The 24884-nt window shown below is 38.5% G+C and overlaps 18 non-coding genes across 18 annotated transcripts; all 18 read right to left on the bottom strand.

Annotated features, from left to right (window-relative positions):
* Positions 1-1222: 1222 nt before the first annotated feature.
* trnac-gca (transfer RNA cysteine (anticodon GCA)) lies at positions 1223-1294 on the bottom strand. Its single transcript has one exon. It is a non-coding gene; the product is annotated as a tRNA-Cys (tRNA).
* A 1423-nt stretch (positions 1295-2717) lies between these two features.
* trnac-gca (transfer RNA cysteine (anticodon GCA)) lies at positions 2718-2789 on the bottom strand. Its single transcript has one exon. It is a non-coding gene; the product is annotated as a tRNA-Cys (tRNA).
* Positions 2790-3476: 687 nt separating this feature from the next.
* trnac-gca (transfer RNA cysteine (anticodon GCA)) lies at positions 3477-3548 on the bottom strand. Its single transcript has one exon. It is a non-coding gene; the product is annotated as a tRNA-Cys (tRNA).
* A 1422-nt stretch (positions 3549-4970) lies between these two features.
* On the bottom strand, positions 4971-5042 carry trnac-gca (transfer RNA cysteine (anticodon GCA)). The gene has a single exon. It is a non-coding gene; the product is annotated as a tRNA-Cys (tRNA).
* Positions 5043-5716: 674 nt separating this feature from the next.
* On the bottom strand, positions 5717-5788 carry trnac-gca (transfer RNA cysteine (anticodon GCA)). Its single transcript has one exon. It is a non-coding gene; the product is annotated as a tRNA-Cys (tRNA).
* A 676-nt stretch (positions 5789-6464) lies between these two features.
* Positions 6465-6536, bottom strand: trnac-gca (transfer RNA cysteine (anticodon GCA)). The gene has a single exon. It is a non-coding gene; the product is annotated as a tRNA-Cys (tRNA).
* Positions 6537-7958: 1422 nt separating this feature from the next.
* trnaf-gaa (transfer RNA phenylalanine (anticodon GAA)) lies at positions 7959-8030 on the bottom strand. The gene has a single exon. It is a non-coding gene; the product is annotated as a tRNA-Phe (tRNA).
* A 676-nt stretch (positions 8031-8706) lies between these two features.
* On the bottom strand, positions 8707-8778 carry trnaf-gaa (transfer RNA phenylalanine (anticodon GAA)). Its single transcript has one exon. It is a non-coding gene; the product is annotated as a tRNA-Phe (tRNA).
* Positions 8779-9454: 676 nt separating this feature from the next.
* Positions 9455-9526, bottom strand: trnac-gca (transfer RNA cysteine (anticodon GCA)). The gene has a single exon. It is a non-coding gene; the product is annotated as a tRNA-Cys (tRNA).
* A 1424-nt stretch (positions 9527-10950) lies between these two features.
* trnac-gca (transfer RNA cysteine (anticodon GCA)) lies at positions 10951-11022 on the bottom strand. Its single transcript has one exon. It is a non-coding gene; the product is annotated as a tRNA-Cys (tRNA).
* A 676-nt stretch (positions 11023-11698) lies between these two features.
* On the bottom strand, positions 11699-11770 carry trnac-gca (transfer RNA cysteine (anticodon GCA)). Its single transcript has one exon. It is a non-coding gene; the product is annotated as a tRNA-Cys (tRNA).
* A 2169-nt stretch (positions 11771-13939) lies between these two features.
* On the bottom strand, positions 13940-14011 carry trnac-gca (transfer RNA cysteine (anticodon GCA)). The gene has a single exon. It is a non-coding gene; the product is annotated as a tRNA-Cys (tRNA).
* Positions 14012-14687: 676 nt separating this feature from the next.
* trnac-gca (transfer RNA cysteine (anticodon GCA)) lies at positions 14688-14759 on the bottom strand. Its single transcript has one exon. It is a non-coding gene; the product is annotated as a tRNA-Cys (tRNA).
* A 1422-nt stretch (positions 14760-16181) lies between these two features.
* On the bottom strand, positions 16182-16253 carry trnac-gca (transfer RNA cysteine (anticodon GCA)). The gene has a single exon. It is a non-coding gene; the product is annotated as a tRNA-Cys (tRNA).
* Positions 16254-17675: 1422 nt separating this feature from the next.
* trnac-gca (transfer RNA cysteine (anticodon GCA)) lies at positions 17676-17747 on the bottom strand. Its single transcript has one exon. It is a non-coding gene; the product is annotated as a tRNA-Cys (tRNA).
* Positions 17748-19917: 2170 nt separating this feature from the next.
* trnac-gca (transfer RNA cysteine (anticodon GCA)) lies at positions 19918-19989 on the bottom strand. Its single transcript has one exon. It is a non-coding gene; the product is annotated as a tRNA-Cys (tRNA).
* Positions 19990-22156: 2167 nt separating this feature from the next.
* Positions 22157-22228, bottom strand: trnac-gca (transfer RNA cysteine (anticodon GCA)). Its single transcript has one exon. It is a non-coding gene; the product is annotated as a tRNA-Cys (tRNA).
* A 1421-nt stretch (positions 22229-23649) lies between these two features.
* On the bottom strand, positions 23650-23721 carry trnac-gca (transfer RNA cysteine (anticodon GCA)). The gene has a single exon. It is a non-coding gene; the product is annotated as a tRNA-Cys (tRNA).
* Positions 23722-24884: the final 1163 nt, after the last annotated feature.

Here is a 24884-nt window from a genome sequence, read left to right as displayed (position 1 = left end):
CTGAGAGAAAAAACATCAAATGACGGACATTTTAGATTGAGTAACATAATCTAAAAAAGAATACTCTAACCGTCAAGATACACTTAGAAAGCACTTGATTTTAAGGGGGCACCAGAATTTGAAACTGGGACCGCTTGATCTGCAGTCAAATTCTCTACCACTGAGCTTATCCCACGCTAATGGAAAAATTTCCAAAAATTGTCTAATAAGGGACATTTAAGATGGAGATCTACATAACCTAATAAAGAACACTCTCTCTTTGAAAGCACACATTAAAAAAGTATTTGATTTCAAGTTCACTAAAGGATTTGAACCTGAGTCCTCTTGATCTGAAGTCTATCGCACTTCCACCTTTGTTTGGAACTGTCTGACTGAGAGAAAAAACATCAAATGAGGGACATTTTAGATTGAGTAACAACTCCTGAAAATGAGCACTCCGACTCTCAAGATACAATTAGATAGTACTTGACATCAAGGGGGCACCAGGATTTGAATCTGGGACCTCTTGATCTGCAGTCAAATGCTCTACCACTGAGCTATACCCCCTCTGTCAGAAACTGTGTAAGAGGGAAAAACTGTCTAACAAGGGCCATTTTAGATGGAGAGTTATTTTGCCTCTTCAAAAACTCTCCCTCTTGGAAAACACACCAGTAATGTATTTGATTTCAAGTGGATATAAAAAAGAATTACCTGACACCTCTGGATCTCAAGAACAGCAGACTACCCACTCTGTTTGGTACTGTTAGACTGAGAGAAAAAACATCAAATGAGGGACATTTTAGATTGAGTAACATAATCTAAAAAAGAATACTCTAACCGTCAAGATACACTTAGAAAGCACTTGATTTTAAGGGGGCACCAGAATTTGAAACTGGGACCGCTTGATCTGCAGTCAAATTCTCTACCACTGAGCTTTTCCCACGCTAATGGAAAAATGTCCAAAAATTGTCTAATAAGGGACATTTAAGATGGAGATCTACATAACCTAATAAAGAACACTCTCTCTTCGAAAGCACACATTAAAAAAGTATTTGATTTCAAGTTCACTAAAGGATTTGAACATGAGTTCTCTTGATCTGAAGTCTATCGCACTTCCACCTTTGTTTGGAACTGTCTGACTGAGAGAAAAAAACATCAAATGAGGGACATTTTAGATTGAGTAACAACTCCTGAAAATGAGCACTCCGACTCTCAAGATACAATTAGATAGTACTTGACATCAAGGGGGCACCAGGATTTGAACCTGGGACCTCTTGATATGCAGTCAAATGCTCTACCACTGAGCTATACCCCCTCTGTCAGAAACTGTGTAAGATTGAAAAACTGTCTAACAAGGGCCATTTTAGATGGAGAGTTATTTTTCCTCTTCAAAATCTCTCCCTCTTGGAAAACACACCAGTAATGTATTTGATTTCAAGTGGATAGAAAAAAAAATTACCTGACACCTCTGGATCTCAAGAGCAGCAGACTACCCACTCTGTTTGGTACTGTTAGACTGAGAGAAAAAACATCAAATGAGGGACATTTTAGATTGAGTAACATAATCTAAAAAAGAATACTCTAACCGTCAAGATACACTTAGAAAGCACTTGATTTTAAGGGGGCACCAGAATTTGAAACTGGGACCGCTTGATCTGCAGTCAAATTCTCTACCACTGAGCTTATCCCACGCTAATGGAAAAATTTCCAAAAATTGTCTAATAAGGGACATTTAAGATGGAGATCTACATAACCTAATAAAGAACACTCTCTCTTTGAAAGCACACATTAAAAAAGTATTTGATTTCAAGTTCACTAAAGGATTTGAACCTGAGTCCTCTTGATCTGAAGTCTATCGCACTTCCACCTTTGTTTGGAACTGTCTGACTGAGAGAAAAAACATCAAATGAGGGACATTTTAGATTGAGTAACAACTCCTGAAAATGAGCACTCCGACTCTCAAGATACAATTAGATAGTACTTGACATCAAGGGGGCACCAGGATTTGAATCTGGGACCTCTTGATCTGCAGTCAAATGCTCTACCACTGAGCTATACCCCCTCTGTCAGAAACTGTGTAAGAGGGAAAAACTGTCTAACAAGGGACATTTTAGATGGAGAGTTATTTTGCCTCTTCAAAAACTCTCCCTCTTGGAAAACACACCAGTAATGTATTTGATTTCAAGTGGATATAAAAAAGAATTACCTGACACCTCTGGATCTCAAGAACAGCAGACTACCCACTCTGTTTGGTACTGTTAGACTGAGAGAAAAAACATCAAATGAGGGACATTTTAGATTGAGTAACATAATCTAAAAAAGAATACTCTAACCGTCAAGATACACTTAGAAAGCACTTGATTTTAAGGGGGCACCAGAATTTGAAACTGGGACCGCTTGATCTGCAGTCAAATTCTCTACCACTGAGCTTTTCCCACGCTAATGGAAAAATGTCCAAAAATTGTCTAATAAGGGACATTTAAGATGGAGATCTACATAACCTAATAAAGAACACTCTCTCTTCGAAAGCACACATTAAAAAAGTATTTGATTTCAAGTTCACTAAAGGATTTGAACACGAGTCCTCTTGATCTGAAGTCTATCGCACTTCCACCTTTGTTTGGAACTGTCTGACTGAGAGAAAAAAACATCAAATGAGGGACATTTTAGATTGAGTAACAACTCCTGAAAATGAGCACACCGACTCTCAAGATACAATTAGATAGTACTTGACATCAAGGGGGCACCAGGATTTGAACCTGGGACCTCTTGATATGCAGTCAAATGCTCTACCACTGAGCTATACCCCCTCTGTCAGAAACTGTGTAAGATTGAAAAACTGTCTAACAAGGGCCATTTTAGATGGAGAGTTATTTTTCCTCTTCAAAATCTCTCCCTCTTGGAAAACACACCAGTAATGTATTTGATTTCAAGTGGATAGAGAAAAAAAATTACCTGACACCTCTGGATCTCAAGAGCAGCAGACTACCCACTCTGTTTGGTACTGTTAGACTGAGAGAAAAAACATCAAATGAGGGACATTTTAGATTGAGTAACATAATCTAAAAAAGAATACTCTAACCGTCAAGATACACTTAGAAAGCACTTGATTTTAAGGGGGCACCAGAATTTGAAACTGGGACCGCTTGATCTGCAGTCAAATTCTCTACCACTGAGCTTTGCCCACGCTAATGGAAAAATGTCAAAAAATTGTCTAATAAGGGACATTTAAGATGGAGATCTACATAACCTAATAAAGAACACTCTCTCTTCGAAAGCACACATTAAAAAAGTATTTGATTTCAAGTTCACTAAAGGATTTGAACACGAGTCCTCTTGATCTGAGTCTGAACACGAGTCTATCGCACTTCCACCTTTGTTTGGAACTTTCTGACTGAGAGAAAAAACATCAAATGAGGGACATTTTAGATTGAGTAACAACTCCTGAAAATGAGCACTCCGACTCTCAAGATACAATTAGATAGTACTTGACATCAAGGGGGCACCAGGATTTGAACCTGGGACCTCTTGATATGCAGTCAAATGCTCTACCACTGAGCTATACCCCCTCTGTCAGAAACTGTGTAAGATTGAAAAACTGTCTAACAAGGGCCATTTTAGATGGAGAGTTATTTTTCCTCTTCAAAATCTCTCCCTCTTGGAAAACACACCAGTAATGTATTTGATTTCAAGTGGATAGAAAAAAAAATTACCTGACACCTCTGGATCTCAAGAGCAGCAGACTACCCACTCTGTTTGGTACTGTTAGACTGAGAGAAAAAACATCAAATGAGGGACATTTTAGATTGAGTAACATAATCTAAAAAAGAATACTCTAACCGTCAAGATACACTTAGAAAGCACTTGATTTTAAGGGGGCACCAGAATTTGAAACTGGGACCACTTGATCTGCAGTCAAATTCTCTACCACTGAGCTTATCCCACGCTAATGGAAAAATTTCCAAAAATTGTCTAATAAGGGACATTTAAGATGGAGATCTACATAACCTAATAAAGAACACTCTCTCTTTGAAAGCACACATTAAAAAAGTATTTGATTTCAAGTTCACTAAAGGATTTGAACCTGAGTCCTCTTGATCTGAAGTCTATCGCACTTCCACCTTTGTTTGGAACTGTCTGACTGAGAGAAAAAACATCAAATGAGGGACATTTTAGATTGAGTAACAACTCCTGAAAATGAGCACTCCGACTCTCAAGATACAATTAGATAGTACTTGACATCAAGGGGGCACCAGGATTTGAATCTGGGACCTCTTGATCTGCAGTCAAATGCTCTACCACTGAGCTATACCCCCTCTGTCAGGAACTGTGTAAGAGGGAAAAACTGTCTAACAAGGGCCATTTTAGATGGAGAGTTATTTTGCCTCTTCAAAAACTCTCCCTCTTGGAAAACACACCAGTAATGTATTTGATTTCAAGTGGATATAAAAAAGAATTACCTGACACCTCTGGATCTCAAGAACAGCAGACTACCCACTCTGTTTGGTACTGTTAGACTGAGAGAAAAAACATCAAATAAGGGACATTTTAGATTGAGTAACATAATCTAAAAAATAATACTCTAACCGTCAAGATACACTTAGAAAGCACTTGATTTTAAGGGGGCACCAGAATTTGAAACTGGGACCGCTTGATCTGCAGTCAAATTCTCTACCACTGAGCTTTTCCCACGCTAATGGAAAAATGTCCAAAAATTGTCTAATAAGGGACATTTAAGATGGAGATCTACATAACCTAATAAAGAACACTCTCTATTCGAAAGCACACATTAAAAAAGTATTTGATTTCAAGTTCACTAAAGGATTTGAACATGAGTCCTCTTGATCTGAAGTCTATCGCACTTCCACCTTTGTTTGGAACTTTCTGACTGAGAGAAAAAACATCAAATGAGGGACATTTTAGATTGAGTAACAACTCCTGAAAATGAGCACCCCGACTCTCAAGATACAATTAGATAGTACTTGACATCAAGGGGGCACCAGGATTTGAACCTGGGACCTCTTGATCTGCAGTCAAATGCTCTACCACTGAGCTATACCCCCTCTGTCAGAAACTGTGTAAGATTGAAAAACTGTCTAACAAGGGCCTTTTTAGATGGAGAGTTATTTTGCCTCTTCAAAATCTCTCCCTCTTGGAAAACACACCAGTAATGTATTTGATTTCAAGTGGATAGAAAAAAAAATTACCTGACACCTCTGGATCTCAAGAGCAGCAGACTACCCACTCTGTTTGGTACTGTTAGACTGAGAGAAAAAACATCAAATGAGGGACATTTTAGATTGAGTAACATAATCTAAAAAAGAATACTCTAACCGTCAAGATACACTTAGAAAGCACTTGATTTTAAGGGGGCACCAGAATTTGAAACTGGGACCACTTGATCTGCAGTCAAATTCTCTACCACTGAGCTTATCCCACGCTAATGGAAAAATTTCCAAAAATTGTCTAATAAGGGACATTTAAGATGGAGATCTACATAACCTAATAAAGAACACTCTCTCTTTGAAAGCACACATTAAAAAAGTATTTGATTTCAAGTTCACTAAAGGATTTGAACCTGAGTCCTCTTGATCTGAAGTCTATCGCACTTCCACCTTTGTTTGGAACTGTCTGACTGAGAGAAAAAACATCAAATGAGGGACATTTTAGATTGAGTAACAACTCCTGAAAATGAGCACTCCGACTCTCAAGATACAATTAGATAGTATTGACATCAAGGGGGCACCAGGATTTGAACCTAGGACCTCTTGATCTGCAGTCAAATGCTCTACCACTGAGCTATACCCCCTCTGTCAGAATCTGTGTAAGAGGGAAAAACTGTCTAACAAAGGCCATTTTAGATGGAGAGTTATTTTGCCTCTTCAAAAACTCTCCCTCTTGGAAAACACACCAGTAATGTATTTGATTTCAAGTGGATAGAAGAAAGAAAATACCTGACACCTCTGGATCTCAAGAGCAGCAGACTACCCACTCTGTTTGGTTCTGTTAGACTGAGAGAAAAAACATCAAATGAGGGACATTTTAGATTGAGAAACATAATCTAAAAAAGAATACTCTAACCGTCAAGATACACTTAGAAAGCACTTGATTTTAAGGGGGCACCAGAATTTGAAACTGGGACCGCTTGATCTGCAGTCAAATTCTCTACCACTGAGCTTTTCCCACGCTAATGGAAAAATGTCCAAAAATTGTCTAATAAGGGACATTTAAGGTGGAGATCTACATAACCTAATAAAGAACACTCTCTCTTTGAAAGCACACATTAAAAAAGTATTTGATTTCAAGTTCACTAAAGGATTTGAACCTGAGTCCTCTTGATCTGAAGTCTATCGCACTTCCACCTTTGTTTGGAACTGTCTGACTGAGAGAAAAAACATCAAATGAGGGACATTTTAGATTGAGTAACAACTCCTGAAAATGAGCACTCCGACTCTCAAGATACAATTAGATAGTACTTGACATCAAGGGGGCACCAGGATTTGAACCTGGGACCTCTTGATCTGCAGTCAAATGCTCTACCACTGAGCTATACCCCCTCTGTCAGAAACTGTGTAAGAGGGAAAAACTGTCTAACAAGGGCCATTTTAGATGGAGAGTTATTTTGCCTCTTCAAAATCTCTCCCTCTTGGAAAACACACCAGTAATGTATTTGATTTCAAGTGGATAGAAAAAAAAATTACCTGACACCTCTGGATCTCAAGAGCAGCAGACTACCCACTCTGTTTGGTACTGTTAGACTGAGAGAAAAAACATCAAATGAGGGAAATTTTTGATTGAGAAACATAATCTAAAAAAGAATACTCTAACCGTCAAGATACACTTAGAAAGCACTTGATTTTAAGGGGGCACCATAATTTGAAACTGGGACCGCTTGATCTGCAGTCAAATTCTCTACCACTGAGCTTTTCCAACGCTAATGGAAAAATGTCCAAAAATTGTCTAATAAGGGACATTTAAGATGGAGATCTACATAACCTAATAAAGAACACTCTCTCTTTGAAAGCACACATTAAAAAAGTATTTGATTTCAAGTTCACTAAAGGATTTGAACCTGAGTCCTCTTGATCTGAAGTCTATCGCACTTCCACCTTTGTTTGGAACTGTCTGACTGAGAGAAAAAAACATCAAATGAGGGACATTTTAGATTGAGTAACAACTCCTGAAAATGAGCACTCCGACTCTCAAGATACAATTAGATAGTACTTGACATCAAGAGGGCACCAGGATTTGAACCTGGGACCTCTTGATCTGCAGTCAAATGCTCTACCACTGAGCTATACCCACTCTGTCAGAAACTGTGTAAGAGGGAAAAACTGTCTAACAAGGGCCATTTTAGATGGAGAGTTATTTTGCCTCTTCAAAAACTCTCCCTCTTGGAAAACACACCAGTAATGTATTTGATTTCAAGTGGATAGAAAAAAAATTACCTGACACCTCTGGATCTCAAGAGCAGCAGACTACCCACTCTGTTTGGTACTGTTAGACTGAGAGAAAAAACATCAAATGAGGGACATTTTAGATTGAGTAACATAATCTAAAAAAGAATACTCTAACCGTCAAGATACACGTAGAAAGCACTTGATTTTAAGGGGGCACCAGAATTTGAAACTGGGACCGCTTGATCTGCAGTCAAATTCTCTACCACTGAGCTTTTCCCACGCTAATGGAAAAATGTCCAAAAATTGTCTAATAAGGGACATTTAAGATGGAGATCTACATAACCTAATAAAGAACACTCTCTCTTCGAAAGCACACATTAAAAAAGTATTTGAATTCAAGTTCACTAAAGGATTTGTACATGAGTCCTCTTGATCTGAAGTCTATCGCACTTCCACCTTTGTTTGGAACTTTCTGACTGAGAGAAAAAACATCAAATGAGGGACATTTTAGATTGAGTAACAACTCCTGAAAATGAGCACTCCGACTCTCAAGATACAATTAGATAGTACTTGACATCAAGGGGGCACCAGGATTTGAACCTGGGACCTCTTGATCTTCAGTCAAATGCTCTACCACTGAGCTATACCCACTCTGTCAGAATCTGTGTAAGAGGGAAAAACTGTCTAACAAAGGCCATTTTAGATGGAGAGTTATTTTGCCTCTTCAAAAACTCTCCCTCTTGGAAAACACACCAGTAATGTATTTGATTTCAAGTGGATAGAAGAAAAAAAATACCTGACACCTCTGGATCTCAAGAGCAGCAGACTACCCACTCTGTTTGGTTCTGTTAGACTGAGAGAAAAAACATCAAATGAGGGACATTTTAGATTGAGAAACATAATCTAAAAAAGAATACTCTAACCGTCAAGATACACTTAGAAAGCACTTGATTTTAAGGGGGCACCAGAATTTGAAACTGGGACCGCTTGATCTGCAGTCAAATTCTCTACCACTGAGCTTTTCCCACGCTAATGGAAAAATGTCCAAAAATTGTCTAATAAGGGACATTTAAGGTGGAGATCTACATAACCTAATAAAGAACACTCTCTCTTTGAAAGCAAACATTAAAAAAGTATTTGATTTCAAGTTCACTAAAGGATTTGAACCTGAGTCCTCTTGATCTGAAGTCTATCGCACTTCCACCTTTGTTTGGAACTTTCTGACTGAGAGAAAAAACATCAAATGAGGGACATTTTAGATTGAGTAACAACTCCTGAAAATGAGCACTCCGACTCTCAAGATACAATTAGATAGTACTTGACATCAAGGGGGCACCAGGATTTGAACCTGGGACCTCTTGATCTTCAGGCAAATGCTCTACCACTGAGCTATACCCACTCTGTCAGAATCTGTGTAAGAGGGAAAAACTGTCTAACAAAGGCCATTTTAGATGGAGAGTTATTTTGCCTCTTCAAAAACTCTCCCTCTTGGAAAACACACCAGTAATGTATTTGATTTCAAGTGGATAGAAGAAAAAAAATACCTGACACCTCTGGATCTCAAGAGCAGCAGACTACCCACTCTGTTTGGTTCTGTTAGACTGAGAGAAAAAACATCAAATGAGGGACATTTTAGATTGAGAAACATAATCTAAAAAAGAATACTCTAACCGTCAAGATACACTTAGAAAGCACTTGATTTTAAGGGGGCACCAGAATTTGAAACTGGGACCGCTTGATCTGCAGTCAAATTCTCTACCACTGAGCTTTTCCCACGCTAATGGAAAAATGTCCAAAAATTGTCTAATAAGGGACATTTAAGGTGGAGATCTACATAACCTAATAAAGAACACTCTCTCTTTGAAAGCAAACATTAAAAAAGTATTTGATTTCAAGTTCACTAAAGGATTTGAACCTGAGTCCTCTTGATCTGAAGTCTATCGCACTTCCACCTTTGTTTGGAACTGTCTGACTGAGAGAAAAAACATCAAATGAGGGACATTTTAGATTGAGTAACAACTCCTGAAAATGAGCACTCCGACTCTCAAGATACAATTTGATAGTACTTGACATCAAGGGGGCACCAGGATTTGAACCTGGGACCTCTTGATCTGCAGTCAAATGCTCTACCACTGAGCTATACCCCCTCTGTCAGAACCTGTGTAAGAGGGAAAAACTGTCTAACAAGGGCCATTTTAGATGGAGAGTTATTTTGCCTCTTCAAAATCTCTCCCTCTTGGAAAACACACCAGTAATGTATTTGATTTCAAGTGGATAGAAGAAAAAAAATACCTGACACCTCTGGATCTCAAGAGCAGCAGACTACCCACTCTGTTTGGTTCCGTTAGACTGAGAGAAAAAACATCAAATGAGGGACATTTTAGATTGAGAAACATAATCTAAAAAAGAATACTCTAACCGTCAAGATACACTTAGAAAGCACTTGATTTTAAGGGGGCACCAGAATTTGAAACTGGGACCGCTTGATCTGCAGTCAAATTCTCTACCACTGAGCTTTTCCCACGCTAATGGAAAAATGTCCAAAAATTGTCTAATAAGGGACATTTAAGATGGAGATCTACATAACCTGAAAAAGAACACTCTCTCTTCGAAAGCACACATTAAAAAAGTATTTGATTTCAAGTTCACTAAAGGATTTGAACATGAGTCCTCTTGATCTGAAGTCTATCGCACTTCCACCTTTGTTTGGAACTTTCTGACTGAGAGAAAAAACATCAAATGAGGGACATTTTAGATTGAGTAACAACTCCTGAAAATGAGCACTCCAACTCTCAAGATACAATTAGATAGTACTTGACATCAAGGGGGCACCAGGATTTGAACCTGGGACCTCTTGATCTGCAGTCAAATGCTCTACCACTGAGCTATACCCACTCTGTCAGAATCTGTGTAAGAGGGAAAAACTGTCTAACAAAGGCCATTTTAGATGGAGAGTTATTTTGCCTCTTCAAAAACTCTCCCTCTTGGAAAACACACCAGTAATGTATTTGATTTCAAGTGGATAGAAGAAAAAAAATACCTGACACCTCTGGATCTCAAGAGCAGCAGACTACCCACTCTGTTTGGTACTGTTAGACTGAGAGAAAAAACATCAAATGAGGGACATTTTAGATTGAGTAACATAATCTAAAAAAGAATACTCTAACCGTCAAGATACACTTAGAAAGCACTTGATTTTAAGGGGGCACCAGAATTTGAAACTGGGACCGCTTGATCTGCAGTCAAATTCTCTACCACTGAGCTTTTCCCACGCTAATGGAAAAATTTCCAAAAATTGTCTAATAAGGGACATTTAAGATGGAGATCTACATAACCTAATAAAGAACACTCTCTCTTCGAAAGCACACATTAAAAAAGTATTTGATTTCAAGTTCACTAAAGGATTTGAACCTGAGTCCTCTTGATCTGAAGTCTATCGCACTTCCACCTTTGTTTGGTACTGTTAGACTGAGAGAAAAAACATCAAATGAGGGACATTTTAGATTGAGTAACAACTCCTGAAAATGAGCACTCCGACTCTCAAGATACAATTAGATAGTACTTGACATCAAGGGGGCACCAGGATTTGAACCTAGGACCTCTTGATCTGCAGTCAAATGCTCTACCACTGAGCTATACCCCCTCTGTCAGAATCTGTGTAAGAGGGAAAAACTGTCTAACAAAGGCCATTTTAGATGGAGAGTTATTTTGCCTCTTCAAAAACTCTCCCTCTTGGAAAACACACCAGTAATGTATTTGATTTCAAGTGGATAGAAGAAAAAAAATACCTGACACCTCTGGATCTCAAGAGCAGCAGACTACCCACTCTGTTTGGTTCTGTTAGACTGAGAGAAAAAACATCAAATGAGGGACATTTTAGATTGAGAAACATAATCTAAAAAAGAATACTCTAACCGTCAAGATACACTTAGAAAGCACTTGATTTTAAGGGGGCACCAGAATTTGAAACTGGGACCGCTTGATCTGCAGTCAAATTCTCTACCACTGAGCTTTTCCCACGCTAATGGAAAAATGTCCAAAAATTGTCTAATAAGGGACATTTAAGGTGGAGATCTACATAACCTAATAAAGAACACTCTCTCTTTGAAAGCACACATTAAAAAAGTATTTGATTTCAAGTTCACTAAAGGATTTGAACCTGAGTCCTCTTGATCTGAAGTCTATCGCACTTCCACCTTTGTTTGGAACTGTCTGACTGAGAGAAAAAACATCAAATGAGGGACATTTTAGATTGAGTAACAACTCCTGAAAATGAGCACTCCGACTCTCAAGATACAATTAGATAGTACTTGACATCAAGGGGGCACCAGGATTTGAACCTGGGACCTCTTGATCTGCAGTCAAATGCTCTACCACTGAGCTATACCCCCTCTGTCAGAATTTGTGTAAGAGGGAAAAACTGTCTAACAAAGGCCATTTTAGATGGAGAGTTATTTTGCCTCTTCAAAATCTCTCCCTCTTGGAAAACACACCAGTAATGTATTTGATTTCAAGTGGATAGAAAAAAAAATTACCTGACACCTCTGGATCTCAAGAGCAGCAGACTACCCACTCTGTTTGGTACTGTTAGACTGAGAGAAAAAACATCAAATGAGGGAAATTTTTGATTGAGAAACATAATCTAAAAAAGAATACTCTAACCGTCAAGATACACTTAGAAAGCACTTGATTTTAAGGGGGCACCATAATTTGAAACTGGGACCGCTTGATCTGCAGTCAAATTCTCTACCACTGAGCTTTTCCAACGCTAATGGAAAAATGTCCAAAAATTGTCTAATAAGGGACATTTAAGATGGAGATCTACATAACCTAATAAAGAACACTCTCTCTTTGAAAGCACACATTAAAAAAGTATTTGATTTCAAGTTCACTAAAGGATTTGAACCTGAGTCCTCTTGATCTGAAGTCTATCGCACTTCCACCTTTGTTTGGAACTGTCTGACTGAGAGAAAAAAACATCAAATGAGGGACATTTTAGATTGAGTAACAACTCCTGAAAATGAGCACTCCGACTCTCAAGATACAATTAGATAGTACTTGACATCAAGAGGGCACCAGGATTTGAACCTGGGACCTCTTGATCTGCAGTCAAATGCTCTACCACTGAGCTATACCCACTCTGTCAGAAACTGTGTAAGAGGGAAAAACTGTCTAACAAGGGCCATTTTAGATGGAGAGTTATTTTGCCTCTTCAAAAACTCTCCCTCTTGGAAAACACACCAGTAATGTATTTGATTTCAAGTGGATAGAAAAAAAATTACCTGACACCTCTGGATCTCAAGAGCAGCAGACTACCCACTCTGTTTGGTACTGTTAGACTGAGAGAAAAAACATCAAATGAGGGACATTTTAGATTGAGTAACATAATCTAAAAAAGAATACTCTAACCGTCAAGATACACGTAGAAAGCACTTGATTTTAAGGGGGCACCAGAATTTGAAACTGGGACCGCTTGATCTGCAGTCAAATTCTCTACCACTGAGCTTTTCCCACGCTAATGGAAAAATGTCCAAAAATTGTCTAATAAGGGACATTTAAGATGGAGATCTACATAACCTAATAAAGAACACTCTCTCTTCGAAAGCACACATTAAAAAAGTATTTGATTTCAAGTTCACTAAAGGATTTGAACATGAGTCCTCTTGATCTGAAGTCTATCGCACTTCCACCTTTGTTTGGAACTGTCTGACTGAGAGAAAAAAACATCAAATGAGGGACATTTTAGATTGAGTAACAACTCCTGAAAATGAGCACTCCGACTCTCAAGATACAATTAGATAGTACTTGACATCAAGAGGGCACCAGGATTTGAACCTGGGACCTCTTGATCTGCAGTCAAATGCTCTACCACTGAGCTATACCCACTCTGTCAGAAACTGTGTAAGAGGGAAAAACTGTCTAACAAGGGCCATTTTAGATGGAGAGTTATTTTGCCTCTTCAAAAACTCTCCCTCTTGGAAAACACACCAGTAATGTATTTGATTTCAAGTGGATAGAAAAAAAATTACCTGACACCTCTGGATCTCAAGAGCAGCAGACTACCCACTCTGTTTGGTACTGTTAGACTGAGAGAAAAAACATCAAATGAGGGACATTTTAGATTGAGTAACATAATCTAAAAAAGAATACTCTAACCGTCAAGATACACGTAGAAAGCACTTGATTTTAAGGGGGCACCAGAATTTGAAACTGGGACCGCTTGATCTGCAGTCAAATTCTCTACCACTGAGCTTTTCCCACGCTAATGGAAAAATGTCCAAAAATTGTCTAATAAGGGACATTTAAGATGGAGATCTACATAACCTAATAAAGAACACTCTCTCTTCGAAAGCACACATTAAAAAAGTATTTGATTTCAAGTTCACTAAAGGATTTGAACATGAGTCCTCTTGATCTGAAGTCTATCGCACTTCCACCTTTGTTTGGAACTTTCTGACTGAGAGAAAAAAAATCAAATGAGGGACATTTTAGATTGAGTAACAACTCCTGAAAATGAGCACTCCAACTCTCAAGATACAATTAGATAGTACTTGACATCAAGGGGGCACCAGGATTTGAACCTGGGACCTCTTGATCTGCAGTCAAATGCTCTACCACTGAGCTATACCCCCTCTGTCAGAATCTGTGTAAGAGGGAAAAACTGTCTAACAAAGGCCATTTTAGATGGAGAGTTATTTTGCCTCTTCAAAAACTCTCCCTCTTGGAAAACACACCAGTAATGTATTTGATTTCAAGTGGATAGAAGAAAAAAAATACCTGACACCTCTGGATCTCAAGAGCAGCAGACTACCCACTCTGTTTGGTTCTGTTAGACTGAGAGAAAAAACATCAAATGAGGGACATTTTAGATTGAGAAACATAATCTAAAAAAGAATACTCTAACCGTCAAGATACACTTAGAAAGCACTTGATTTTAAGGGGGCACCAGAATTTGAAACTGGGACCGCTTGATCTGCAGTCAAATTCTCTACCACTGAGCTTTTCCCACGCTAATGGAAAAATGTCCAAAAATTGTCTAATAAGGGACATTTAAGGTGGAGATCTACATAACCTAATAAAGAACACTCTCTCTTTGAAAGCACACATTAAAAAAGTATTTGATTTCAAGTTCACTAAAGGATTTGAACCTGAGTCCTCTTGATCTGAAGTCTATCGCACTTCCACCTTTGTTTGGAACTGTCTGACTGAGAGAAAAAACATCAAATGAGGGACATTTTAGATTGAGTAACAACTCCTGAAAATGAGCACTCCGACTCTCAAGATACAATTTGATAGTACTTGACATCAAGGGGGCACCAGGATTTGAACCTGGGACCTCTTGATCTGCAGTCAAATGCTCTACCACTGAGCTATACCCCCTCTGTCAGAAACTGTGTAAGAGGGAAAAACTGTCTAACAAGGGCCATTTTAGATGGAGAGTTATTTTGCCTCTTCAAAATCTCTCCCTCTTGGAAAACACACCAGTAATGTATTTGATTTCAAGTGGATAGAAAAAAAAATTACCTGACACCTCTGGATCTCAAGAGCAGCAGACTACCCACTCTGTTTGGTACTGTTAGACTGAGAGAAAAAACATCAAATGAGGGAAATTTTTGATTGAGAAACATAATCTAAAAAAGAATACTCTAACCGTCAAGATACACTTAGAAAGCACTTGATTTTAAGGGGGCACCATAATTTGAAACTGGGACCGCTTGATCTGCAGTCAAATTCTCTACCACTGAGCTTTTCCAACGCTAATGGAAAAATGTCCAAAAATTGTCTAATAAGGGACATTTAAGATGGAGATCTACATAACCTAATAAAGAACACTCTCTCTTTGAAAGCACACATTAAAAAAGTATTTGATTTCAAGTTCACTAAAGGATTTGAACCTGAGTCCTCTTGATCTGAAGTCTATCGCACTTCCACCTTTGTTTGGAACTGTCTGACTGAGAGAAAAAAACATCAAATGAGGGACATTTTAGATTGAGCAACAACTCCTGAAAATGAGCACTCCGACTCTCAAGATACAATTAGATAGTACTTGACATCAAGGGGGCACCAGGATTTGAACCTGGGACCTCTTGATCTGCAGTCAAATGCTCTACCACTGAGCTATACCCACTCTGTCAGAAACTGTGTAAGAGGGAAAAACTGTCTAACAAGGGCCATTTTAGATGGAGAGTTATTTTGCCTCTTCAAAAACTCTCCCTCTTGGAAAACACACCAGTAATGTATTTGATTTCAAGTGGATAGAAAAAAAATTACCTGACACCTCTGGATCTCAAGAGCAGCAGACTACCCACTCTGTTTGGTACTGTTAGACTGAGAGAAAAAACATCAAATGAGGGACATTTTAGATTGAGTAACATAATCTAAAAAAGAATACTCTAACCGTCAAGATACACTTAGAAAGCACTTGATTTTAAGGGGGCACCAGAATTTGAAACTGGGACCGCTTGATCTGCAGTCAAATTCTCTACCACTGAGCTTTTCCCACGCTAATGGAAAAATGTCCAAAAATTGTCTAATAAGGGACATTTAAGATGGAGATCTACATAACCTAATAAAGAACACTCTCTCTTCGAAAGCACACATTAAAAAAGTATTTGATTTCAAGTTCACTAAAGGATTTGAACATGAGTCCTCTTGATCTGAAGTCTATCGCACTTCCACCTTTGTTTGGAACTTTCTGACTGAGAGAAAAAAAATCAAATGAGGGACATTTTAGATTGAGTAACAACTCCTGAAAATGAGCACTCCGACTCTCAAGATACAATTAGATAGTACTTGACATCAAGGGGGCACCAGGATTTGAACCTGGGACCTCTTGATCTGCAGTCAAATGCTCTACCACTGAGCTATACCCCCTCTGTCAGAATCTGTGTAAGAGGGAAAAACTGTCTAACAAAGGCCATTTTAGATGGAGAGTTATTTTGCCTCTTCAAAAACTCTCCCTCTTGGAAAACACACCAGTAATGTATTTGATTTCAAGTGGATAGAAGAAAAAAAATACCTGACACCTCTGGATCTCAAGAGCAGCAGACTACCCACTCTGTTTGGTTCTGTTAGACTGAGAGAAAAAACATCAAATGAGGGACATTTTAGATTGAGAAACATAATCTAAAAAAGAATACTCTAACCGTCAAGATACACTTAGAAAGCACTTGATTTTAAGGGGGCACCAGAATTTGAAACTGGGACCGCTTGATCTGCAGTCAAATTCTCTACCACTGAGCTTTTCCCACGCTAATGGAAAAATGTCCAAAAATTGTCTAATAAGGGACATTTAAGGTGGAGATCTACATAACCTAATAAAGAACACTCTCTCTTTGAAAGCACACATTAAAAAAGTATTTGATTTCAAGTTCACTAAAGGATTTGAACATGAGTCCTCTTGATCTGAAGTCTATCGCACTTCCACCTTTGTTTGGAACTTTCTGACTGAGAGAAAAAACATCAAATGAGGGACATTTTAGATTGAGTAACAACTCCTGAAAATGAGCACTCCGACTCTCAAGATACAATTAGATAGTACTTGACATCAAGGGGGCACCAGGATTTGAACCTGGGACCTCTTGATCTGCAGTCAAATGCTCTACCACTGAGCTATACCCACTCTGTCAGAAACTGTGTAAGAGGGAAAAACTGTCTAACAAGGGCCATTTTAGATGGAGAGTTATTTTGCCTCTTCAAAAACTCTCCCTCTTGGAAAACACACCAGTAATGTATTTGATTTCAAGTGGATAGAAAAAAAATTACCTGACACCTCTGGATCTCAAGAGCAGCAGACTACCCACTCTGTTTGGTACTGTTAGACTGAGAGAAAAAACATCAAATGAGGGACATTTTAGATTGAGTAACATAATCTAAAAAAGAATACTCTAACCGTCAAGATACACTTAGAAAGCACTTGATTTTAAGGGGGCACCATAATTTGAAACTGGGACCGCTTGATCTGCAGTCAAATTCTCTACCACTGAGCTTTTCCCACGCTAATGGAAAAATGTCCAAAAATGTTCTAATAAGGGACATTTAAGATGGAGATCTACATAACCTAATAAAGAACACTCTCTCTTCGAAAGCACACATTAAAAAAGTATTTGATTTCAAGTTCACTAAAGGATTTGAACATGAGTCCTCTTGATCTGAAGTCTATCGCACTTCCACCTTTGTTTGGAACTTTCTGACTGAGAGAAAAAACATCAAATGAGGGACATTTTAGATTGAGTAACAACTCCTGAAAATGAGCACTCCGACTCTCAAGATACAATTAGATAGTACTTGACATCAAGGGGGCACCAGGATTTGAACCTGGGACCTCTTGATCTGCAGTCAAATGCTCTACCACTGAGCTATACCCCCTCTGTCAGGATCTGTGTAAGAGGGAAAAACTGTCTAACAAAGGCCATTTTAGATGGAGAGTTATTTTGCCTCTTCAAAAACTCTCCCTCTTGGAAAACACACCAGTAATGTATTTGATTTCAAGTGGATAGAAGAAAAAAAATACCTGACACCTCTGGATCTCAAGAGCAGCAGACTACCCACTCTGTTTGGTTCTGTTAGACTGAGAGAAAAAACATCAAATGAGGGACATTTTAGATTGAGAAACATAATCTAAAAAAGAATACTCTAACCGTCAAGATACACTTAGAAAGCACTTGATTTTAAGGGGGCACCATAATTTGAAACTGGGACCGCTTGATCTGCAGTCAAATTCTCTACCACTGAGCTTTTCCCACGCTAATGGAAAAATGTCCAAAAATTGTCTAATAAGGGACATTTAAGATGGAGATCTACATAACCTAATAAAGAACACTCTCTCTTCGAAAGCACACATTAAAAAAGTATTTGATTTCAAGTTCACTAAAGGATTTGAACATGAGTCCTCTTGATCTGAAGTCTATCGCACTTCCACCTTTGTTTGGAACTTTCTGACTGAGAGAAAAAACATCAAATGAGGGACATTTTAGATTGAGTAACAACTCCTGAAAATGAGCACTCCGACTCTCAAGATACAATTAGATAGTACTTGACATCAAGGGGGCACCAGGATTTGAACCTGGGACCTCTTGATCTGCAGTCAAATGCTCTACCACTGAGCTATACCCACTCTGTCAGAAACTGTGTAAGAGGGAAAAACTGTCTAACAAGGGCCATTTTAGATGGAGAGTTATTTTGCCTCTTCAAAAACTCTCCCTCTTGGAAAACACACCAGTAATGTATTTGATTTCAAGTGGATAGAAAAAAAAATACCTGACACCTCTGGATCTCAAGAGCAGCAGACTACCCACTCTGTTTGGTACTGTTAGACTGAGAGAAAAAACATCAAATGAGGGACATTTTAGATTGAGTAACATAATCTAAAAAAGAATACTCTAACCGTCAAGATACACTTAGAAAGCACTTGATTTTAAGGGGGCACCATAATTTGAAACTGGGACCGCTTGATCTGCAGTCAAATTCTCTACCACTGAGCTTTTCCCACGCTAATGGAAAAATGTCCAAAAATGTTCTAATAAGGGACATTTAAGATGGAGATCTACATAACCTAATAAAGAACACTCTCTCTTCGAAAGCACACATTAAAAAAGTATTTGATTTCAAGTTCACTAAAGGATTTGAACATGAGTCCTCTTGATCTGAAGTCTATCGCACTTCCACCTTTGTTTGGAACTTTCTGACTGAGAGAAAAAACATCAAATGAGGGACATTTTAGATTGAGTAATAACTCCTGAAAATAAGCACTCCGACTCTCAAGATACAATTAGATAGTACTTGACATCAAGGGGGCACCAGGATTTGAACATGGGACCTCTTGATCTGCAGTCAAATGCTCTACCACTGAGCTATACCCCCTCTGTCAGAATCTGTGTAAGAGGGAAAAACTGTCTAACAAAGGCCATTTTAGATGGAGAGTTATTTTGCCTCTTCAAAAACTCTCCCTCTTGGAAAACACACCAGTAATGTATTTGATTTCAAGTGGATAGAAGAAAAAAAATACCTGACACCTCTGGATCTCAAGAGCAGCAGACTACCCACTCTGTTTGGTTCTGTTAGACTGAGAGAAAAAACATCAAATGAGGGACATTTTAGATTGAGTAACATAATCTAAAAAAGAATACTCTAACCGTCAAGATACACTTAGAAAGCACTTGATTTTAAGGGGGCACCATAATTTGAAACTGGGACCGCTTGATCTGCAGTCAAATTCTCTACCACTGAGCTTTTCCCACGCTAATGGAAAAATGTCCAAAAATTGTCTAATAAGGGACATTTAAGATGGAGATCTACATAACCTAATAAAGAACACTCTCTCTTCGAAAGCACACATTAAAAAAGTATTTGATTTCAAGTTCACTAAAGGATTTGAACATGAGTCCTCTTGATCTGAAGTCTATCGCACTTCCACCTTTGTTTGGAACTTTCTGACTGAGAGAAAAAACATCAAATGAGGGACATTTTAGATTGAGTAACAACTCCTGAAAATGAGCACTCCGACTCTCAAGATACAATTTGATAGTACTTGACATCAAGGGGGCACCAGGATTTGAACCTGGGACCTCTTGATCTGCAGTCAAATGCTCTACCACTGAGCTATACCCCCTCTGTCAGAAACTGTGTAAGAGGGAAAAACTGTCTAACAAGGGCCATTTTAGATGGAGAGTTATTTTGCCTCTTCAAAAACTCTCCCTCTTTGAAAACACACCAGTAATGTATTTGATTTCAAGTGGATAGAAAAAAAATTACCTGACACCTCTGGATCTCAAGAGCAGCAGACTACCCACTCTGTTTGGTACTGTTAGACTGAGAGAAAAAACATCAAATGAGGGACATTTTAGATTGAGTAACATAATCTAAAAAAGAATACTCTAACCGTCAAGATACACTTAGAAAGCACTTGATTTTAAGGGGGCACCATAATTTGAAACTGGGACCGCTTGATCTGCAGTCAAATTCTCTACCACTGAGCTTTTCCCACGCTAATGGAAAAATGTCCAAAAATTGTCTAATAAGGGACATTTAAGATGGAGATCTACATAACCTAATAAAGAACACTCTCTCTTCGAAAGCACACATTAAAAAAGTATTTGATTTCAAGTTCACTAAAGGATTTGAACATGAGTCCTCTTGATCTGAAGTCTATCGCACTTCCACCTTTGTTTGGAACTTTCTGACTGAGAGAAAAAACATCAAATGAGGGACATTTTAGATTGAGTAACAACTCCTGAAAATGAGCACTCCGACTCTCAAGATACAATTAGATAGTACTTGACATCAAGGGGGCACCAGGATTTGAACATGGGACCTCTTGATCTGCAGTCAAATGCTCTACCACTGAGCTATACCCCCTCTGTCAGAATCTGTGTAAGAGGGAAAAACTGTCTAACAAAGGCCATTTTAGATGGAGAGTTATTTTGCCTCTTCAAAAACTCTCCCTCTTGGAAAACACACCAGTAATGTATTTGATTTCAAGTGGATAGAAAAAAAAATTACCTGACACCTCTGGATCTCAAGAGCAGCAGACTACCCACTCTGTTTGGTTCTGTTAGACTGAGAGAAAAAACATCAAATGAGGGACATTTTAGATTGAGTAACATAATCTAAAAACGAATACTCTAACCGTCAAGATACACTTAGAAAGCACTTGATTTTAAGGGGGCACCATAATTTGAAACTGGGACCGCTTGATCTGCAGTCAAATTCTCTACCACTGAGCTTTTCCCACGCTAATGGAAAAATGTCCAAAAATTGTCTAATAAGGGACATTTAAGATGGAGATCTACATAACCTAATAAAGAACACTCTCTCTTCGAAAGCACACATTAAAAAAGTATTTGATTTCAAGTTCACTAAAGGATTTGAACATGAGTCCTCTTGATCTGAAGTCTATCGCACTTCCACCTTTGTTTGGAACTTTCTGACTGAGAGAAAAAACATCAAATGAGGGACATTTTAGATTGAGTAACAACTCCTGAAAATGAGCACTCCGACTCTCAAGATACAATTAGATAGTACTTGACATCAAGGGGGCACCAGGATTTGAACCTGGGACCTCTTGATCTGCAGTCAAATGCTCTACCACTGAGCTATACCCACTCTGTCAGAAACTGTGTAAGAGGGAAAAACTGTCTAACAAGGGCCATTTTAGATGGAGAGTTATTTTGCCTCTTCAAAAACTCTCCCTCTTGGAAAACACACCAGTAATGTATTTGATTTCAAGTGGATAGAAAAAAAATTACCTGACACCTCTGGATCTCAAGAGCAGCAGACTACCCACTCTGTTTGGTACTGTTAGACTGAGAGAAAAAACATCAAATGAGGGACATTTTAGATTGAGTAACATAATCTAAAAACGAATACTCTAACCGTCAAGATACACTTAGAAAGCACTTGATTTTAAGGGGGCACCATAATTTGAAACTGGGACCGCTTGATCTGCAGTCAAATTCTCTACCACTGAGCTTTTCCCACGCTAATGGAAAAATGTCCAAAAATTGTCTAATAAGGGACATTTAAGATGGAGATCTACATAACCTAATAAAGAACACTCTCTCTTCGAAAGCACACATTAAAAAAGTATTTGATTTCAAGTTCACTAAAGGATTTGAACATGAGTCCTCTTGATCTGAAGTCTATCGCACTTCCACCTTTGTTTGGAACTTTCTGACTGAGAGAAAAAACATCAAATGAGGGACATTTTAGATTGAGTAACAACTCCTGAAAATGAGCACTCCGACTCTCAAGATACAATTAGATAGTACTTGACATCAAGGGGGCACCAGGATTTGAACCTGGGACCTCTTGATCTGCAGTCAAATGCTCTACCACTGAGCTATACCCCCTCTGTCAGAATTTGTGTAAGAGGGAAAAACTGTCTAACAAAGGCCATTTTAGATGGAGAGTTATTTTGCCTCTTCAAAAACTCTCCCTCTTGGAAAACACACCAGTAATGTATTTGATTTCAAGTGGATAGAAAAAAAAATTACCTGACACCTCTGGATCTCAAGAGCAGCAGACTACCCACTCTGTTTGGTACTGTTAGACTGAGACAAAAAACATCAAATGAGGAACATTTTAGATTGAGTAACATAATCTAAAAAAGAATACTCTAACCGTCAAGATACACTTAGAAAGCACTTGATTTTAAGGGGGCACCAGAATTTGAAACTGGGACCGCTTGATCTGCAGTCAAATTCTCTACCACTGAGCTTATCCCACGCTAATGGAAAAATTTCCAAAAATGGTCTAATAAGGGACATTTAAGATGGAGATCTACATAACCTAATAAAGAACACTCTCTCTTTGAAAGCACACATTAAAAAAGTATTTGATTTCAAGTTCACTAAAGGATTTGAACCTGAGTCCTCTTGATCTGAAGTCTATCGCACTTCCACCTTTGTTTGGAACTGTCTGACTGAGAGAAAAAACATCAAATGAGGGACATTTTAGATTGAGTAACAACTCCTGAAAATGAGCACTCCGACTCTCAAGATACAATTAGATAGTACTTGACATCAAGGGGGCACCAGGATTTGAATCTGGGACCTCTTGATCTGCAGTCAAATGCCCTACCACTGAGCTATACCCCCTCTGTCAGAAACTGTGTAAGAGGGGAAAACTGTCTAACAAGGGCCATTTTAGATGGAGAGTTATTTTGCCTCTTCAAAAACTCTCCCTCTTGGAAAACACACCAGTAATGTATTTGATTTCAAGTGGATAGAAAAAAAATTACCTGACACCTCTGGATCTCAAGAGCAGCAGACTACCCACTCTGTTTGGTACTGTAAGACTGAGAGAAAAAACATCAAATGAGGGACATTTTAGATTGAGAAACATAATCTAAAAAAGAATACTCTAACCGTCAAGATACACTTAGAAAGCACTTGATTTTAAGGGGGCACCATAATTTGAAACTGGGACCGCTTGATCTGCAGTCAAATTCTCTACCACTGAGCTTTTCCCACGCTAATGGAAAAATGTCCAAAAATTTTCTAATAAGGGACATTTAAGATGGAGATCTACATAACCTAATAAAGAACACTCTCTCTTCGAAAGCACACATTAAAAAAGTATTTGATTTCAAGTTCACTAAAGGATTTGAACATGAGTCCTCTTGATCTGAAGTCTATCGCACTTCCACCTTTGTTTGGAACTGTCTGACTGAGAGAAAAAACATCAAATGAGGGACATTTTAGATTGAGTAACAACTCCTGAAAATGAGCACTCCGACTCTCAAGATACAATTAGATAGTACTTGACATCAAGGGGGCACCAGGATTTGAACCTGGGACCTCTTGATCTGCAGTCAAATGCTCTACCACTGAGCTATACCCCCTCTGTCAGAATTTGTGTAAGAGGGAAAAACTGTCTAACAAAGGCCATTTTAGATGGAGAGTTATTTTGCCTCTTCAAAAACTCTCCCTCTTGGAAAACACACCAGTAATGTATTTGATTTCAAGTGGATAGAAAAAAAAATTACCTGACACCTCTGGATCTCAAGAGCAGCAGACTACCCACTCTGTTTGGTACTGTTAGACTGAGACAAAAAACATCAAATGAGGAACATTTTAGATTGAGTAACATAATCTAAAAAAGAATACTCTAACCGTCAAGATACACTTAGAAAGCACTTGATTTTAAGGGGGCACCAGAATTTGAAACTGGGACCGCTTGATCTGCAGTCAAATTCTCTACCACTGAGCTTATCCCACGCTAATGGAAAAATTTCCAAAAATGGTCTAATAAGGGACATTTAAGATGGAGATCTACATAACCTAATAAAGAACACTCTCTCTTTGAAAGCACACATTAAAAAAGTATTTGATTTCAAGTTCACTAAAGGATTTGAACCTGAGTCCTCTTGATCTGAAGTCTATCGCACTTCCACCTTTGTTTGGAACTGTCTGACTGAGAGAAAAAACATCAAATGAGGGACATTTTAGATTGAGTAACAACTCCTGAAAATGAGCACTCCGACTCTCAAGATACAATTAGATAGTACTTGACATCAAGGGGGCACCAGGATTTGAATCTGGGACCTCTTGATCTGCAGTCAAATGCCCTACCACTGAGCTATACCCCCTCTGTCAGAAACTGTGTAAGAGGGGAAAACTGTCTAACAAGGGCCATTTTAGATGGAGAGTTATTTTGCCTCTTCAAAAACTCTCCCTCTTGGAAAACACACCAGTAATGTATTTGATTTCAAGTGGATAGAAAAAAAATTACCTGACACCTCTGGATCTCAAGAGCAGCAGACTACCCACTCTGTTTGGTACTGTAAGACTGAGAGAAAAAACATCAAATGAGGGACATTTTAGATTGAGAAACATAATCTAAAAAAGAATACTCTAACCGTCAAGATACACTTAGAAAGCACTTGATTTTAAGGGGGCACCATAATTTGAAACTGGGACCGCTTGATCTGCAGTCAAATTCTCTACCACTGAGCTTTTCCCACGCTAATGGAAAAATGTCCAAAAATTTTCTAATAAGGGACAT

This window comes from Salvelinus alpinus, chromosome 7 (assembly GCF_045679555.1).
Source record: "Salvelinus alpinus chromosome 7, SLU_Salpinus.1, whole genome shotgun sequence".
In the NCBI taxonomy this organism is placed as follows: domain Eukaryota; kingdom Metazoa; phylum Chordata; class Actinopteri; order Salmoniformes; family Salmonidae; genus Salvelinus; species Salvelinus alpinus.
This window is presented reverse-complemented; position numbering and strand designations above follow the sequence as displayed.